Source organism: Ursus americanus, chromosome 8 (genome assembly GCF_024610735.1).
Source record: "Ursus americanus isolate L20-20 chromosome 8, mUrsAme1.1.p, whole genome shotgun sequence".
Lineage (NCBI taxonomy): Eukaryota > Metazoa > Chordata > Mammalia > Carnivora > Ursidae > Ursus > Ursus americanus.
In genome coordinates this window covers 30150389-30158111 of record NC_142134.1, presented here as the reverse complement: position 1 = coordinate 30158111, position 7723 = coordinate 30150389, and positions in this window count along the sequence as shown.

The window sequence follows — 7723 nt, the reverse complement described above, 5'->3', positions numbered from 1 at the left end:
GAAGTCCGTAGAGCTGTATGAGGTTAATGATTAACTGTAGAAAGTCTATTATTGGCTTAAATATTAAATGCTTAAGGACAGCTTTTCGTTGTTACTTGTGGTGGTAGATAGAAACAAAGAGCCCATGGAAATCTCTTAAGCCTGGCATCCGGAATTAACTGCTATCCGATAATTACATGTAGTAAATGGAGGCCCTTTATTTTACTTTTGCTTCTGATTTCAACTGTAAAAGCCACACAAAACAGACACGTGCTGTTTCATGGCTCCAGTGCTCTTATTAGAAACCCTCACTTAAAGGTGATTTATCTGTGCCTCTAGAACTGCATGGACAAGTTAGACCAGCAAGAACATGGTCCCTGTGTAGGAGCAAAGGAAAAGGCATGTGGAGCCAAGAAAATTTGTAGTATATTCTGTTCCTTAAATGATGCCTGCACTATCCAGAGGCAGATCCGTAGATCACTTTTAAGCCGCCTGGTAATAGTGGTGACTGTGTAAAAACTCTGTTTCAAAAATAGAAAAAAACTGGTTTGAAACTCTTGCCATTTTCCATATGATCAAAATACGGTTCCTTTTTGTCTCTAGGTCTTTATATTGTGCTGCTTTATATTGTGCTGCTGACAAAAGGCAAAGTTTTTTAAATCTGTGAGTTTATCAATCTGTACAAAAACAGAATTTGAAGTTGAAACCTCTCATTCAACGAAGTATAAAGATGTAATTAAGTATAAAGATGCAAAGTATAAAGATAAATTATCATCCTCTGTGAACATCCCAAACAGTATCTTTGACTCTAAATCTTAAGATTTTATCTTGTAGTAGGTTTCAGGGAAGAAACTAAGAAACAACCTGAATGCCACACTGCTATGGAATTACAGGAAGGCAAAACAACTGGAGACAATTAGATACTTTTTACAGATTAGTCTGAAAAACAGGGAAAAATATTTCTAGTTTGCCTTCCCCTAGGCTTTGCAGCTAGAAAATGATCCTCACGTTCTTATCATGTCTCCAATTATGTCCCTTGAAAGAGATTGGAGGTTTATGTTCTAGAAAAAGTGTAATTTAGGGATTCAGGATTTAGGGTCACTAGATATTGCTGAGGAAAATGTGTCATTAATGAAAAGAAGGGAATTAAGTGATGAGACCCTTCAAGTTAGTTTGATAAAAAGTATGCAGCCCATTTAATTTGATGTCATAGGAAAAACCCAGGGAAATAATCAACTTAACTTCATTCTCCTTCCTCCCTCAGATCTCCTGCCAAATACAAACCAGAGAGCCCAGCATCTTGTTGATGTAATCCATACACATCAGCCTCCCAGGGCAGAAAACAGGATGGAATCTGGAGGGATAAGCCAAAGATATCCAGCGTGGTAAACTTGCTCCACTTTTCAGAGGGTCTATTTTCCCAAACTCTAATTATTACTTGTCTAAAAAGCATTGTCAATTTGATTGCTGAAACAATATTTTCAATTTTCTTTTCTGCAGGGATACATTTCATAAATAAATATTGTTTAGAAATAAATTTTACAAATTTGCAGAACTTTGTGCATGTATGCACATATAAATGTGTACATATACATACATATGACTATATATAACATCTCTGTGACTATGCACAAAACATATACAGACATAAATCATGATGAAATAAATGTAAAGACATGCTTTAGTCTAAAGATGAATTATACAAAGCATGAGACTATAAGTGTTTGAGGGATGGTGGTAACACATCAGTGGATTTCATCCTACCCTACCCTCTTGGACAAGACTGAAACTTAAGACAAGATATCTCAAAGTTTAAATCTCTGGTTTCTCATACCTGTGTTAGTATGTATGTAATATGTACTCTGGATGATCTTTAAGGTATGGAGCAAGGTATGTATGATAAGTTATGGTATGATAAGGTACGGTAAGGTATGGTACGGTTAAGGTATGGTATGGGCAAGTATAGTATTGGGAATTTCACAGGCCTTTATGTGATGAAGTCAGTGTTATGTGATGAATTCAGCATTTTCACCAGAAGAAAATAAATAACTGACTGAGCTTTAAGTGTGGCAGGGGGTTAAGAGCAAAACTGGGAAATGCTTGAACTCTTCACTATGAAATTCTTCCTGTAGGATATCAAATCAATGTCAACAGTTTTGGTAATAAAAGGCTGTAAAAAGGGGAGAGAAGACCATGGGAGTTGACTATATTAATGTGGGCAAATATTCACTATCCTCTACTTTGCTTATGGAAGGAGAATACTTTCCTGCCCAACAGGAGTAATAATTTCTAGATAAATTATACTAATTTAATTAATTAATTTTTTAAAAATTTAAAATATATATATAATATCGCCACATTTTCTTTATCCATTCATCCATCCATGAGCACTTAGGTTGTTTCCATAGCTTGGTTATTAAAAATAATGTTGCAGTGAACATGGGGGTGTAGATACTTTTTGAGTTAGTGTTTTTATTTTCTTTAAATAAATACCCAAAAGTAGAGTTGCTGCATCAAAAACTCCAGTTTTTGAGTTTCCTCAAAAACTCCATACTGTTTTGCATAATGGCCGCACCAGTTTACATCCCACAACAGTGTATAAGCGTTCACTTTACTGCACGTCCTCCACCAATACTTGCTATTTCTTGGTCTTTTTGACAAAAGCCATTCTAACAAATGTGAGGTGATATCTCGTTATGGTTTTGATTTGCATTTTGCTGATGAATAGTAGGTACCATTTCATATAGCTGTTAGCCAAGTGTATGTGTTCACTGGAAAAATGTCTATTCAGATCCTCTGCCCATTTTTTAATCAAATTGTCTGGTTTTTGACCACGGATATTTTGGGTATTAGTTTTTTATCAGATATATGATTTCCAAATATTTTTTTCCCATTTGGAAGGTTGCCTTTCCATTTTGTTGATGGTTTCCTTGCTGTGCAGAAACCTTTTAGATTGATGTAGTCCTGTTTGTTTATTTTGCTTTTGTTGCCTTTGCTTTTAATGTCAAATCCATAAAATAATCACCAATACTGAAGTCAAGGAGTTTACTGCCTACATTTTCTTCTAGGAGTTTCATGATCTCAGATCTTATGTTCAAATTTTTAATTCACTTTGAATTAGTTTTTGTGTATGGTGTAAGATAGTGGTCCAGTTTCATCCTTTTGCATGTTGCTGTGCAGTTTTTCCAACACCATTTATCAGCATGGCAGCTTTATTTCCTCCTTTACATATGTTTAATTTTTATTTCTTTTTTTCTTGCCTTATTGCAGTGTCTAAAACTTCTATTAGGTTTGAGAACTTAAGTGATGAAAACGGGTATTATTGCCTTGTTTCTGGTTTTAAGATGAAAGGATTCCAAGATACCCTTCAACAGACAAATGGATAAAGAAGATGTGGTCTATATATACAAGGGAATATTACTCAGCCACCAGACAGGATGATTACCCAACATTTGCATCAACATGGAGAAACTGGAGGAGATTATGCTAAGTGAAATAAGTCAGGCAGAGAAAGACAATTACCACATGGTTTCACTTATTTGCGGAAAATAAGGAATAGCAGGGAGAACATTAGGAGAAGGAAGGGAAAAATGAAGGGGGCGGGGAACAGAGGGTGAGATGAACCATGAGAGACTATGGACTCTGGGAAACAAACTGAGGGTTTTGGAGGGGAGTTGGTAGAGGGATGGGTTAGCCCAGTGGTGGGTATTAAGGAGGACACATATTGCGTGGAGCACTGGGTGCTATACACAAACAGTGAATCATGGAACACTACATCAGAAACTAATGATGTACTGTATGGTGACTAACATATCATAATAATTTAAAAAAAAAAAGATGAAAGGATTCAGTCTTCAACAACTAGGTATGATGTTAGCTGTAGATTCTTTTTAGAAATTCTGGATCAAGTTGATGTAGTTCTCCTCTATTCCCAAACTGCTGAGAGTTTTTACCATCACCAGACATATGAACTGCATCAGATGCTTTTCCTACATCAATTGATATGATAATTCTTCTCTAGCTTATTAATATAGTGGGTTATACTGATTGATTTTCAAGTGTTGAAACAGCCTTACATATCTGACTAAAATTCCAATTTGGCACAGTGTGTAATTCCTTTTATACTATTAGATGCAGTTTGCTAACATTTTTGTTAAGGAATTTTGTGTGTAAGCTCATGGAAGGGAGTGGTCTGTAGTTTTCTTTCTCTGTACTATCTTCATCTGGAATTTGTATCATGGTTATGCTGGTTTTATAATATGAGTTGGAAATTATTCTCTTCTCTTTTATATCCTGGACGAGCTTATGTAAAATTGATCTCAACTTTTCATTAAATCTTTGGTAAAATTCTGCACTGAACCATCTGAAAATGGGCATTTCTTTTTTGAGAGTATTTTAATTAAAAATTCAATTTTTAAAATGGTTGAGGACTATGCAGGTTATTTATTTCATGTTATGTGAGCTTTTATACTTTATGGGTTTTGAGTAATTTGTTCATTTTTTTCTATGTTGTGAAATTTATGAGCATAAAATTGTTTCTAGTGTTTCCTTATTATTCTTTCATTGGCTGTAAAATTTGTGATGATATTTCCTGTTTTCATTCTTGATATTGGTGATTTACATCTTGTATCTTTTCATCTTAGACATTCTTCCTAAAGGGATATCAGTGTTATCTATTTAAGATCTAGCTTTTGATTTCTTTAATTTTCTCTGTTATTTTCCTGGATTCAATTTCATTTAATTCTGATTTTAGTTTTTATTATTTCTTTTTTTCCACTTCTTTTGGGTTCATTTTACTTTGGTGAACTAATGATAAAATTTTAAAATCCTGGGCCAAAATAGGGAAGAAATAGAATCTACAGAATTAGGGGCGCCTGGGTAGCGCAGTCGTTAAAGCGTCTGCCTTTGGCTCAGGGCGTGATCCTGGTGATCCGGGATCGAGTCCCACATCAGGCTCTTCCGCTATGGGCCTGCTTCTTCCTCTCCCACTCCCCCTGCTGTGTTCCCTCTCTCGCTGGCTGTCTCTCTGTCACATAAATAAATAAAATCTTAAAAAAAAAAAAAAAGAATCTACAGAATTAAACTCTGCTATTCTTATGGGCCTTTTTCTGATTTTCTAAAAGGTGACTGAGAAGCTGAGCAGAGCTTTTGAGAGCCTGTGGGTTTAGGAATATAAAAGTTGGATTCCAGGTCCCAGAAAAAGATGGGATTGGAGGGGAAGGCCTGTATAACCCTGTGTTTTAAATGAATCCTGAAAACCTTAGGCCACAAAAGTATGCAAATTCCTCATTTATTTCTTTCCCTTGAAAGTGGTAGCATTGCTAAAGGCTAAGAAGCTACTGGGGTCCAGCAGGCAACAGCATGCTTGGAGAATGAGAAAGTGACAGTGAGACCAGAGGTCAAGTAGGGGGAAGGACAGAGAAGGTGGCCAGCATGATCATGGGGTTGGGGGAACTGAGCAAACAAACAAGTACATTAAAGATGGAACAAATATACAATTTTGGAAAATAAGAAGGCTAGACAATATCCTTGAGGCTTTGGATTGAAATTGTAGGTATTGATATAAACTTGTATTTTTTATAGTATATATACTAGACTTAGAAATAAATATATATCTATATTTATACAAATGCATATGTGTGTATGAATATGTATGTTCTTTGTAAATGCTTAGTCAAATAATTTAATGAAACATTCAGAAAAAGACGCAGCAGGAGAAGAGGAAAGTGAAATACTGGATACAGTGATAATAGATAATTCTCAAATGCTTCCAATGTAAAAGAGAACAGAAAAATGTAGGACTGTCTGGAGGATACTTGATGCAAATATTTGTTTTGTTTTAAGATATTCCAGCATTTTTGCTGATGGGAATTGATTATGCAGGAAGAGAAAATAATGAGGTTACAGAGGAGAAATATCAATTGCTAGAATAGATGACAGTTGAAGAATTCAGGGCACAAGTAGAGAGTTTGCATTATTCAGATACGAAAGACTGTTCATCCTTAGTAAAGGAAATTTAGATTTTTAAGGAAAGAGACATATTTGTTGTTGATTATGGAGGATCTTTTTTTTTTTTTTTAATTTGGGATTAGAAGGAATAGGAAAAATCTCTATAGTACCCTTTGTAATTCCAGTACTTGTACTTTTAAAAATGTGATGATTAATTTTGGTAGAGATTAACTCTAGATAAAGATTTTAACTTCCAACTGTTGTCTTAATATACCTGTATACTTAATATAAGCTAAAAGACACTTGCTTCTAGCAATGTGGTTATGAAGATATTTTGAGAGACAATCAACAAAGAGCAAGTAAGTTATGGATAAAATATACCATTTGGTGCATTCCTAAGCCTTCTAAAAATGGAAGGTGTCTCTACACTTCTAAAAATGGGAGAAAGAAAAATTGTTTTCTAGAGGAGAGCCTGGCAAACTATGGCCCTCAGGCCAAATCTGCATTTCCATTTGTTTTTGTAATGAAATTTTGTTTTAACAAAGTGACACACTCATTCGTTTATGTGTTGTTGTCTATGGCTGCCTTCAAGTTACAATGACAGAGTTGAAGAGTTGCAATGATGGCCATATAGTCAGCAAGTTGGAAATACTTACTATCTGGACTTTTACAGGAAAAAAAAATAGTTGCGGAAGAAAAAGAACTCCAAAGAGTTTCTGTATGTTCGGCATTCATTTTCCCTCTTATTAAACTCTAATACTTCCATGGTACATTTGTTACATACTAATGAATCAAAGTTAAATCATTATTATTTACAAAAGGACATTCTTCAGTAGAATTTTATAAATGTTAGCCGAGTTTATTTTCTTGTCCCAGGATCACATCTAGGGTACCAAGTTATACTTAGGAGTCATGTGTCTTTAGACTCCTCTTGACTATGACAAGATTCTCAGATTTTCTCTGTTCTTGATGACCTTGATAAAACTGAAGGGTCCTGGTCAGGTATTTTTTGTATTGTTCTTCCTTCAGTTTGGTTTTATCTAATGTTTTTTCTATGGTTATACAATGATGGTAGGTTTTTTGCAAAAAGATCAGCAAGGTTAAGAGACATTTTCATCATATACCAAGGGTATTTCTATGAATACATCTTATCATTGAAAATGTTAACCTTGATCAACTGGCTGAGCTAGTATTTGCCAGGTTTCCCCACTGTAAAGTTACTCTTCCCTCCTCACTCTGGCCATCATCCTTTCCATACTCTTTTGAAGGAAGTCACTATTGAGTCCTACACTTACGGGATGGAATGGGGAGTTATACATAGCTGGAATTCTTCTTTATGGGATATTTGTATATGTTCCCACACTTAATTATTTATTCAATTAATTTATATCAGCATGGGTTCATGGATATTTATTTTATACAGTGGGTTATAATCTAGTACTATTTTATTTATTTTGTTGCCCAGATTGAATTCTCAGGTGATTTAGTCATATAAAGGAACTCTATAGCATGGTTCAAGTTAGTATGCAGTTGAAGCCGTCATAAATAAATGCTTACTAAGCACTTTCTGGTCTTAACATGGCATCAATCAGTCAGTCAGTCAATAAGCATTAGTATTTCTAAGTATCTAGCACTTGTCCTGAAGGCATTGTTCTAGAGATTTAATTATTGGGAAACCTTAAACACTAAGGTAATGAGAAATTTCTAGTTTTCCTGGAAGCCCAGAACCAAACCTACAGTGGCTATCCCTGTGACCCCACCACGTGATACTGTCCAAGGCTCTCAATTGTCTCCA